This window comes from Apium graveolens, chromosome 10 (genome assembly GCF_009905375.1).
Source record: "Apium graveolens cultivar Ventura chromosome 10, ASM990537v1, whole genome shotgun sequence".
In the NCBI taxonomy this organism is placed as follows: domain Eukaryota; kingdom Viridiplantae; phylum Streptophyta; class Magnoliopsida; order Apiales; family Apiaceae; genus Apium; species Apium graveolens.
In genome coordinates this window covers 188,288,501-188,299,072 of record NC_133656.1, presented here as the reverse complement: position 1 = coordinate 188,299,072, position 10,572 = coordinate 188,288,501, and positions in this window count along the sequence as shown.

The following is a 10,572-nucleotide window of genomic DNA, read 5'->3' as shown; positions in this document are numbered from 1 at the left end:
TGGTTTTGTTCTCAAAATCATTAATACTCATTGAGAACAAGCCTCGAAATTTTAGCATGACTATATTCTTTGTTACAATACTCGCCGACAAAAGTCCTAACTCCTCGTTATGACCAAACCACACTTCTCAACCTAGACTTTTATACTTGCAACTACATTATCAATACATTAGTAAATCAACCTCCATCATCCTCCTCGTAACAAAATTATTGGCGTGTATAAAGAGGCCCGTACTTTGCATAGGTTGTTACGCTAGTTTGTAAAATTATATCTCATCTGTTTTGAAAAATAATATAATAATAGGATAAAGTTTATTTTTATTAAATAAAAATGAGATCTCAAAATAATCTAATTTAAACATTATTTTACTTAAAAAATAATTGAGTCATTGGTTGAAATACCTGAACCAACATCCAAATTTCCGAACTTCTAGCAAAAATAATTTAAGAATTAAATTAATATTTAATATTGCGTCAATCCCAATTATACGGGAGGGCCTACCCAAGCAAATTTCAGTTGGGGACATTTCTTGGTATTTAAAACATAAAATTCGGGGAAAAATTTGTCTGGAGGAGTCCAACAGTCAGCTTATTCTCCCCCTTTGCAAAACACAGGTACACAGAACAAATAATATTTATTTATGCATATGTGTCTTAATCGATAGCCTATAATAGTTGGTTTAAAGTAAAGTCACAAACATACACGATTTGTAAAGATATACTAAGTCAGAAATGAAAAACTTTAATTAACTTAAAGTAGGGTTTAGTACATGCTATGCATGCTCTGTAAAATCTGTGTTTACTGTTCTACAAAATAAACACTTGATGCTTTGTTTTAAGTTGTAACAAATAGATTTAGAATTTCTTGTAACTCTCTCAAAAAAAAACTGAGTTCTTTATCAACTAAGAACCAGAAATTTCTCAAAAAAAAACTGAGTTCTTTATCAACTAAGAACCAGAAATTTCTAGCAAGACATACTTGATTTTTTTTTTGACGAAAATGCAATTTTATTACTCATTCAAATCGCTCAAAATACAATGTTTAACTTTAACCGGAACAGAACTCCAGTCAAAAATTCAATCAGGATACATATGGGACACCTGAGCAAGTTCATGTGCTGACATATTCGCAGACCGCTTGATAAAATACAATTCAAAGTTGTTAAACTCACTACTCAACCTTCTACAGTCTTCGATTACTTGCCCAAAACTTGAGCGCATGGGGATAGAACTACGAATCAGCTGCACCACAGGCAAACAATCTGATTCAATGATAACCGCATTCCACTGCTCCATCTTTGCCCAACTGAGAGCTCTGTTGTAAAAATCGGCCGATTTTTCAAAAATCGCCAATAAATCGCACAAAAATCGGTCAAAAATATTTGTCCGATTTGACCGATTTCCGATAAATCGCCGATTAATCATCCGATTTTTTAAAAATCATCTGATAAATCGTAAATCGGTACCTCAACCGAATAGTTCCGATTTTCAAAATCTGTAACACTGACTGAGAGCCTCCTTTATCGCCATAGCTTCCACTAAAGATGGATTCATCGCTGCACTAAAACACCTGGTTCTGGCTCCCAGCATGATACCATCCTGATAACGAGAAATCATACCGATTCCACAGGCTTGAAGATCAGAGAAAATTGCTGCACCCACCGTTATTTTTACTGCATTACATCTCGGTTTTGCCCAGAAAATTGCACTATCTCCAGCAAGCATGGCTTGAAGCGGTACCCTATAGTTCATGTCTTGAGCTACTCTCCATTATGAAAGATACTCCCAAGCTTTAGCAACAATTCTTATAGCCGACCATCTTTTCCTGTTCCAAACTAAATTATTCCTCGCTCGCCAAATCAACCAACACAAAGTAAAAATCTTTGCTTTCTTCAACTTTGATTGGCCACCAATATTAATCTCCAACCATGTCGAGAAACTCAACCCCATCTGCATTTGCATATTAGGATTGAAAATACGCCAACAGTTAGCAGCAACCTTACATTCTACTAAAGCATGAGTCATACTTGATTTTAATATAAAGTTAAGTGAGTTTTGAAAATACTGTGTTTATGTGCATGTTTTAATATTTCTGTTAAAACACTTTACCTCTACAAATTAGATTGTTTTGTTCACCATATCCATAACAATTCAGAAAGGTTAAAAATAATCTAAAATAGATTCACCCCCCTCTGTGTTGTATTCATTACCTAACCCCTAGAGCATCCACAACTGCACAGATAATATGGACATAAGTACTGGTAGACTGGTAGTAGTATCATTTCCAGAGTTTTAAGCTTATTATTAGGCCATAATATAATTAAGGCCCAAAAAACATTAGTGAAACCCAAAGAAAGAGCACCCGACCCAAACCAGGGTGGTCACCAGCACACGTGGCAGCTGGGCAGTATGTCAACAGTCAAATATTACTTGAAATGGAATGACAACATCTCAGCCGTTCATGTGTCTAAATCTTATGACATCCTAGTGACAAGGGGACAGCTGGGCCCCGATAATAATATGAACCATCCAATCATTTACCAACCAAGATTTACTAAGGATTAGGATGAAGATGTACAAACCACTAAAACCCTAAAGTTGGGAGCCGATAAAAAGCCCCAAAAAGAGGTTTTGGGGGGAGGTGAAAAATATTTACTTACTCTCTACATATATGCACACACCACTGCAATATATTTGAATATTTCTTTCTTTCTTTCTTGTTCTTCTCCTTCAAGAAATCACATTCTTATTTTCACACCGAAATTGTCGTGGGGACACAGCCCCTCTGGTTTTGTTTTACAGAAACTCCACTTGACAGCTTGACCATTTATCCCACGTCACGTGTATATATATACCGGGGAAGAAACAAGGGTTATCACTTATGAACCCAATTAAAATTTGTTTGGAACACATCTGTGGTGTCACAGTGTGGTGTTTATTCTGTACTTTCGTTGAACTCTTTTGGTAGTCATCGGAATCTTTGGTAGCTTACATGACTTTGTAAAAATTATATCTCATCACTTTCGGAAAATAATATATATAGGATAAAATTTATTTTAAATAATTTAATATGAAGTCTCGAAATAATCTAATTTAAACATCATTTTACTTAAAAATAATAATTATATTATTGGTTGAAATGGCTGAACCAACATCCGAATTTCCAAACTCGTATCAAAAATAATTTAAGAACGAAATTAATATTTAATATTCCCTCGATACAAAATTATACGGGTGGGCCTACCCAAACAAATTTTAGTTGTGGACATTTATTGGGAGAGTTAATTGCATTTTGCAATTCCCACCTTTTATTTAAAATCAAAACAGTATACCTAATTTGCAAAATACAGTTTGCAACTCTTAAATTTCAATATCAACTACAACAACATGCATCCATTGCGGTTATAAAATTGAAATTGATATGTTAATATTAATAACTAAAATTTCAAATTAATTAAAATATTTATTTTAATACATATTATACATGAAAAAATTATAGCTATTTTCTATTAGTAATATTCTAAATTAATCATATTTCTAAATACTTAAAATATATTTATTAAGCAAAATATATGTTTATATATAATCATAAAGTTTCTGAATATATCTATATTTTAAAATTTTAAAAATTATACTGAGTAATAAAATAATTGATATTAATATTATTTTTATAATTTGAAATTTTTAATTTTAGTTTAATTAAAAAAAATTAAAATTATTATTTAAATATTTTGTTGAACAATTTTACCCTCCACAATATAAATATTTTTAACAAAATGGTTAAATAGATACATATTATATTTGATATCTAAAATTAGGGTTGTAAACTGTATTTTTAAAAGTAAACATATAATTTTGTTATTTAATAAAAGATAGGGGTTGTATATATAAAACATAGAATTCGGGAAAAAACTTGTCCAAAGGAGTCCAACAGTCGGCTTATTCTTCCCCTTCGCAAAATACAGGTACACAAAGCAAATAATATTTATCTATGCATATATTTGTCTTAATCGATAGCCTATTTTTTTGTTTAATAGTTGGTTTAAACTTTAAAGACCGTATGGAGATTAATAGATTGAGCATGATAAATATTTTTTATTAGCATTCATGTTCCTATTATAAAATAAAATTTAGTTCTTGAATATTTTAGAATATTTAGTAATCACAAGAATAAAAGAGTATTGTCGAAAATGACACATATGCCAATGTACTTGAGTTGTTAGAAATCTCGGAGAGGTATATATGTATGTTTGTGTTTTTGTGTACAAATCGTTTTTTTGTGATTTTTCAAATGCATTTTGCATTTGTTTCACTTGATAGTTTGTGGGTTTCGTACCGGGTTTGAGGTTGTCTGGCGTGATACCTGTCTCGGTGATACCCTTTTTTAATTTTGTGGGTTTTACTTTTTGGATTTGTTTAAATATTAATTGTCACAATGCTTAGTTGAATGGTTTGTTTAATTACACGGGTCTTATGAGAATGAATAGATTCATTACATATATTTTTATCGGACTTGAAGATTGTTTGAGTAATTTTGTTTGACTTGAAATGTTGTAGCAAAATCCTAGGTTTCTACCATTTTGAACAATGAAATAGATGTAAGCAATGTATGTGTTATTGAGCAATTTAATTACTACCACTTACTACTGAATACTTATAGTTAACAGTGTCCTTTTGCTTTGGGTCTGTAAAAGCATGGCTATCGATGAAGGCGAGGAGACTGTGGAGCCGGTGCAGTTGATAGAATCAGCAACTTGCCCAGAAACCTGATAGACCTCATCTTAGAACCCTTGCCACTGCACGATGCAGCAAGAACAACTGTTCTATCTATAACTTTGATGATGTGTTCTTCTCCCGACGGGTTTCTAAGAAAGTGGGACAAGCTCAACAATCTGAAGTTTCAATAACTATCAGTAATATCCTTTTACTTCACACTGGCCCTGTTTTGAGGTTCCAACTTTCTATTCCTCGAGATCTGCCTCTTCCATGTACAGATTTGTGGATTAAAACCGTATCAAGAAGTGGGATTAAGATATTGGAACTTTCTAATAAACCACTACTTCCCTACAAAATACCTTCATATTTGTTTTCGTGTTTGGAGTTGACTCATTTGGGTCTCGATAACTGTACACTGAACTCCTGAGTGTCATAATCAGTGCTGACATGTCGTTCGGGACTCAACTCCATACGTTGCATTTGACACAGTGTACTGGGATTAAGCATTTGGGATGCAAATTTAAAAATAATAACAATCTCAGGTATTTGAGGATCATTGACAGCAAAGATATTGATTGGCAGTGCTTTGAATGCACCAAAAAACTTGAAGGTCTGGGTCTCATGCTTTTCAAAGAATCGTCATATATTAAAAAGGAAGTCATCAGTCTAGACAAAATACTTGGCAATGTGCCTGAAATCATGGTTCTTCGTATTTCTGGATTTTCCTTAAAGGTCTGTGTAAATTTTACAAACTTTAGTAATGTGCCTGAGTAATAATTACAAGAATTTCACTAGTATTATCATCAAAAAAATAGTTTCTATGAAAAATCTTATTCCAATTGCATCTCATATTTATAGTTGTTTATTTTTACATGAAAAAATGTAGTGTTCGGAATCAGGTGCATCTGCGTTGAAGAGACATAAGACAATGGAGAAGATGCACACTCTATCCCTTTCTTGTGCTGGATTTTGTGATTTGGTTCAAATTCAGTGTGTTCTGTGCTTGATCAAAAGTTCGCCCAACCTGAAGTGTCTATATATAAATTTGGTGAGAACTTAAATTGTCATCAAAAGCTATCTAGTAATGTGTAAAAGCTGAATATGTTTGATATTCTATTATTTAGGGCCGTTTGGGGTTTCTTAAAATATGTAACTTATGACTTAAAAATCGGAAAGTGATATAAGTGATATAAACATAGTAACTTATAAGTTATTTAGGCGTTTGGATAATTTTAAGTATAAGTCTGTGATGTGTTTGGTAAATTATAACTTATAAATTAAAATTTTTATTTTAAATTAAATTGACAATAAAAATTAGATATGTTAATAAAAGTTATTCTGCGGTGTATTCTAAAATTCGAATTTCAACAACAATGTAATTAATTCTTAATTAAAGTATCATAACCGAAACACATGACTTGCCTACTTGGATCGGGTCTGTAATTTTTTGGGCCTCATTCACTTAAAAAAATTCATAAACCTACTTATATTAAAACTTAGTTTAATGGTTAAATTATGTGAGAAATTTATTTAATAATTTCATATGTTTAATTAATATAAATATCTATTTTATTAAAATTTTATATTTGAGAATAATTATTCAGATATACTAACTTATCATAACAAAATGTAAATATAAAGTATTAAAAATAAAAATAAATATAAAATAACAATATAATAATGATTGGTATAAGATACAACTAAGTCTAAAGACTCTAGACACATGATATATAATATATTAAGACATGGCAGTAATTACAATTCATGTTAACAGGCGTGAGAGAAATGAAATGAAATCCTGAATGTTAGGTAGTTGTACTATGAGTAACTTATTATTAATAGAATTTAATAGTAATACATATCCACAATATTTTTCTTAGTAACCAAACTCTCTGATGCTAAAATATTTCAATTTATACTGGTAATAAGACGGAGCATTAATAACTGAAATAGTAAAATTGTGCATTTGAATGTAGGAACCAGTAACGAATAGGGATGGTGAAGAGTTACTGGCAGCTGGCAGGGTTGAACAGTATTTAAGATTATATAACTTCGTCAACATGATTCTCAACAAACTTCAAATTGTGGATCTACAGGGAATCAATGGTTTAAGGTCTGAGTTTCATTTCATAAAGCTTTTGCTTGCATCTTCCCCTTCACTTAGATGGATGAAACTTTCTAAAAGTTATCCTAAAGAAGAGTTGAGGATTTTGGGAGAAGTGACACGGCTTCCTAGAGCATCACCAATTGCACAGATAGTATGGACTTAACTACTAGTAGTAGTATTATTGCCAGTTTTAAGCTTAGGAATTCATTAAAAATTTCCTCAAACTCTTTTTGTGATCATTGAACCTGTTGGTGGCTACATAATCATACATTCAAGCCTCTGTTTTTCTTGTTAAACTAGCTCTTTGGATGCACGGATTATGTATGACTCTTATTTTGATATTATAACATGTTTTTGCATATATACTCTTTCTTATGCAGTGTTTTCTTGTCTTTCGGCAACTCAATCCCGCTTACCAGCTCAATAAATCTCTCAATAGATTCTCCTGGCCGAGAAGACTTGTAAAAGGAAGGATCAATCATGTTTCTTTTTTCTTTCGAGCAATTGTTCTAGTGACTACTGACTATGTTACTAGACACAGAAGGTATATCTTACTGTTGGTCTACAAAAAACTAACAGTATCAATAATCATACGTATGTTTTGCTCAGCAGTCCTATTTTGGTTTGGGTTAAATCTCAAAATAGTCACTAAATTGAAGGTTATATATCAAAAAACTTACTTTAGCTACCGGGATCTCATTTGCATCATTTTAGTTGAGAGTAATGATAGCACTGTTAATGAAGGGAGTTCACTATCAGTAATGACTTGTTGACTTGACGGAATTTTTTTTACCATTATTATTATTTACACGTGGACAGACTTCTATGAGGTAGAATCTCATTTGGAATCCAAATAAGCAAATAAGCTAATCTTACGAAACCAAATGCACTCGCTGCTTGTTTCTTTGGAATTTAAATTATCCAACAAATTTCCAACACCTTTATCTGTTATAAGATCTCAGATGGATCAAATTGCCGGCTAAGAACTCATAATTATTGTGTGTATCTATAGATTTTTTTCCCATTTTAATTTATCGGGCGTTTCAATTTTCTATTTAATTTTTATGTTTAGATAAAGGTTTTTATTGAATTTTTTTATAAGTTTAAAGTAAATAATTATGATTTAAAATAACAAACTAAATGTTAATTTTTTTAAGAAAAAATTGTTTTTTATATAATTTAAAAGAAGCAATAAGATTTTTTATTTTAAATATAAATTTTGAAAAATATGTCTTTATTTATTTTTAAATACTTTGTTATGTCTTTTAAAAAAAATTATTTTAAAATTATCAAATTCGATTGTTTTCAAAATAAAATTTAAATTTTTCTATAAATTTTTAAAAGACAAATTTATATTTAAAATGCAAATAGTTTATTCAATATAAAATTTGAACATTTTAATGATACAATTTTTTTTTGCTTATAATGATTCATTTAGCAAAATTTATGACTAATTTTAGAAATTTGAAAGAGTGATATTGATTTTAAAGTAAAGAAATTTATTTAATTAAAGAATGAAAATTGTTTTGACGGCTAGACTCAAAGGTACCATCCAAGTGTTGCAGGTTCTTTCCTGTTGTTAGTTCCGTTAAGGTTAACACATTTATGTCTGTTAGGAATATATGTGCATTAGTTTGATGATATGTTTAACAAAACACTTAAGTAGAAATTCAGTGTCTGTAGCCTCAACGGATAAGACCACTTTGGCTATCCGTTGATGGTGTAGCTTTACTTAGAAATAAGTCTAGTGTTGTAGCATATTTCAGTCTCTGTATTTAAGATGTAATTCTTAGAAGTTGAGAGAAACTATGAGTCATGTTGACTACTAGAAGATATGCAGATAGGAAGGCCAATTGTAAATATTTCATGCCTTGTAATTTTGTATAAATGAAGTGGTATCAACGGATGACTTAAAGACCTTCAACGGATGAGAAGCTAAGCTTCAACGGATGTCTCTAAAGCTTCAACGGATAACATCCTTCAACGGATGAGTGCATCAACGGATGAAAGCTTCAACGGATGTTCTGTTGATTAACCGTTGATAAGTGGTAGTTGTACCTACAAACAGAGGCACGTGGGTGAACAGAGATAACTGAAATGTGGCAGCCTAATTTCAGGAACATCAGAAAAAGCAGCCGTTCTACTCTAGTATAAAGAGACATTAAGTCAACAAAGTACTGGAGTGAACTGGAGAAGAAACAAGTGGAGATCTTACTTTATTATTTTATTATATCCTTGTCTTCACTTGTAAACTTGGTAATATATAAACCAAGTAGTAGCTAGTAATTAGATGAGAATTTTTCCAGAGCTGTTTAGAAAAATCTTGAGAGAAAAATTATCTAGTTTGTACTAGGATGCAGCTGTGATCAAATTCTTAGATCACAGAATTTCTGAAATACCATCTCTGGTGGAACAACAAATCCACCAGAAAAGTTTTTAAAGGTTTATTGTGTTCTTTACATTTGTGTTTGAATATATATCTGTCTGTATCAGCTTAAAGCAATTCACACACTTGTTCATCTTGAACACACAGTCTTTATAAACTGCTCAAAACTTGAAAAAGTTTTGAGATTTACATTCAACCCCCCTTCTGTAAATCTCATTGTTAGTTCTCTAGAAATAATAATTGGTATCAGAGCAGGCTCTTGACAAACAAAGAGTTTAAAGATCTTGGAATCTAACAAAGATGAGTAAGAAGGATATTGGAGTAAAAATCCCAGTTCTTGACAGAGACAGTTATCACCACTGGAAGGTGAAAATGCACCTTCATCTACTCTCCCAAGATGAAGGTTATGTAAACTGTATTGAGAATGGTCCTCACATTCCCCACAAAGTAGCCACAGTTGCTACGGCCACAATTGCTGTTGGTCAATCCATTCCAAAACCTAGAGCAGAATGGACAATGGAAGACACAGAAGAAGTCCACAAGGATAAGAAGGCTATGAACATTTTGTTTAATGGTCTTGACAAGGATATGTTTGATAATGTGATAAATTGCTCAACTGCCAAAGAGGTTTGGGACACAGTTCAGCTGCTGTGTGAAGGTACAGAACAAGTAAAAGAGAACAAGATGCAGCTTCTCATTCAACAGTATGAGTATTTTCATTTTGAAGAAAATGAATCTTTAAATGACACATTTAACAGATTCCAAAAGCTGTTTAATGGATTGAAGCTGTATGGTAGAGTGTACCAGGTGAAGGATTCAAATCTTAAATTCTTAAGATCCTTGTCAAAGGAATGGAAACCCATGACTGTCTCCTTAAGAAACTCTCAGGATTATAAGGACTTCACTCTTGAAAGATTATATGGAATCTTGAAGACTTATGAACTAGAGTTGGAACAGGATGAGGTATTGGAGAAGGGGAGAAAGAAAGGAAGTTCAGTTGCATTGGTAGCTGAAAATGAGAGGGAATGCAGACAAGAAACTGTGAGATCTACATCAAACTCCAAAGATGGTACAAGATATCAGGAATCAAGCAAAGGAAAAGAGCAAGTTGCTGAGAATGAAGACAACTCCAGTCAAGATGACTCTGATAGTGTTGATGAGCATCTTGCATTTCTGTCCAGGAGATTTGCAAAGATGAAGTTTAAGAAAAACACTAGAGCCACTAAACCTCATAAGAACATGGTGGACAAATCAAAGTTCAAGTGTTTCAATTGTGGTATAAGTGGACACTTTGCAAGTGAGTGCAGAAAGCCAACCTCTGAAAAGAAGAAATTTGACCAAGTAGATTACAAGAAGAAATATTT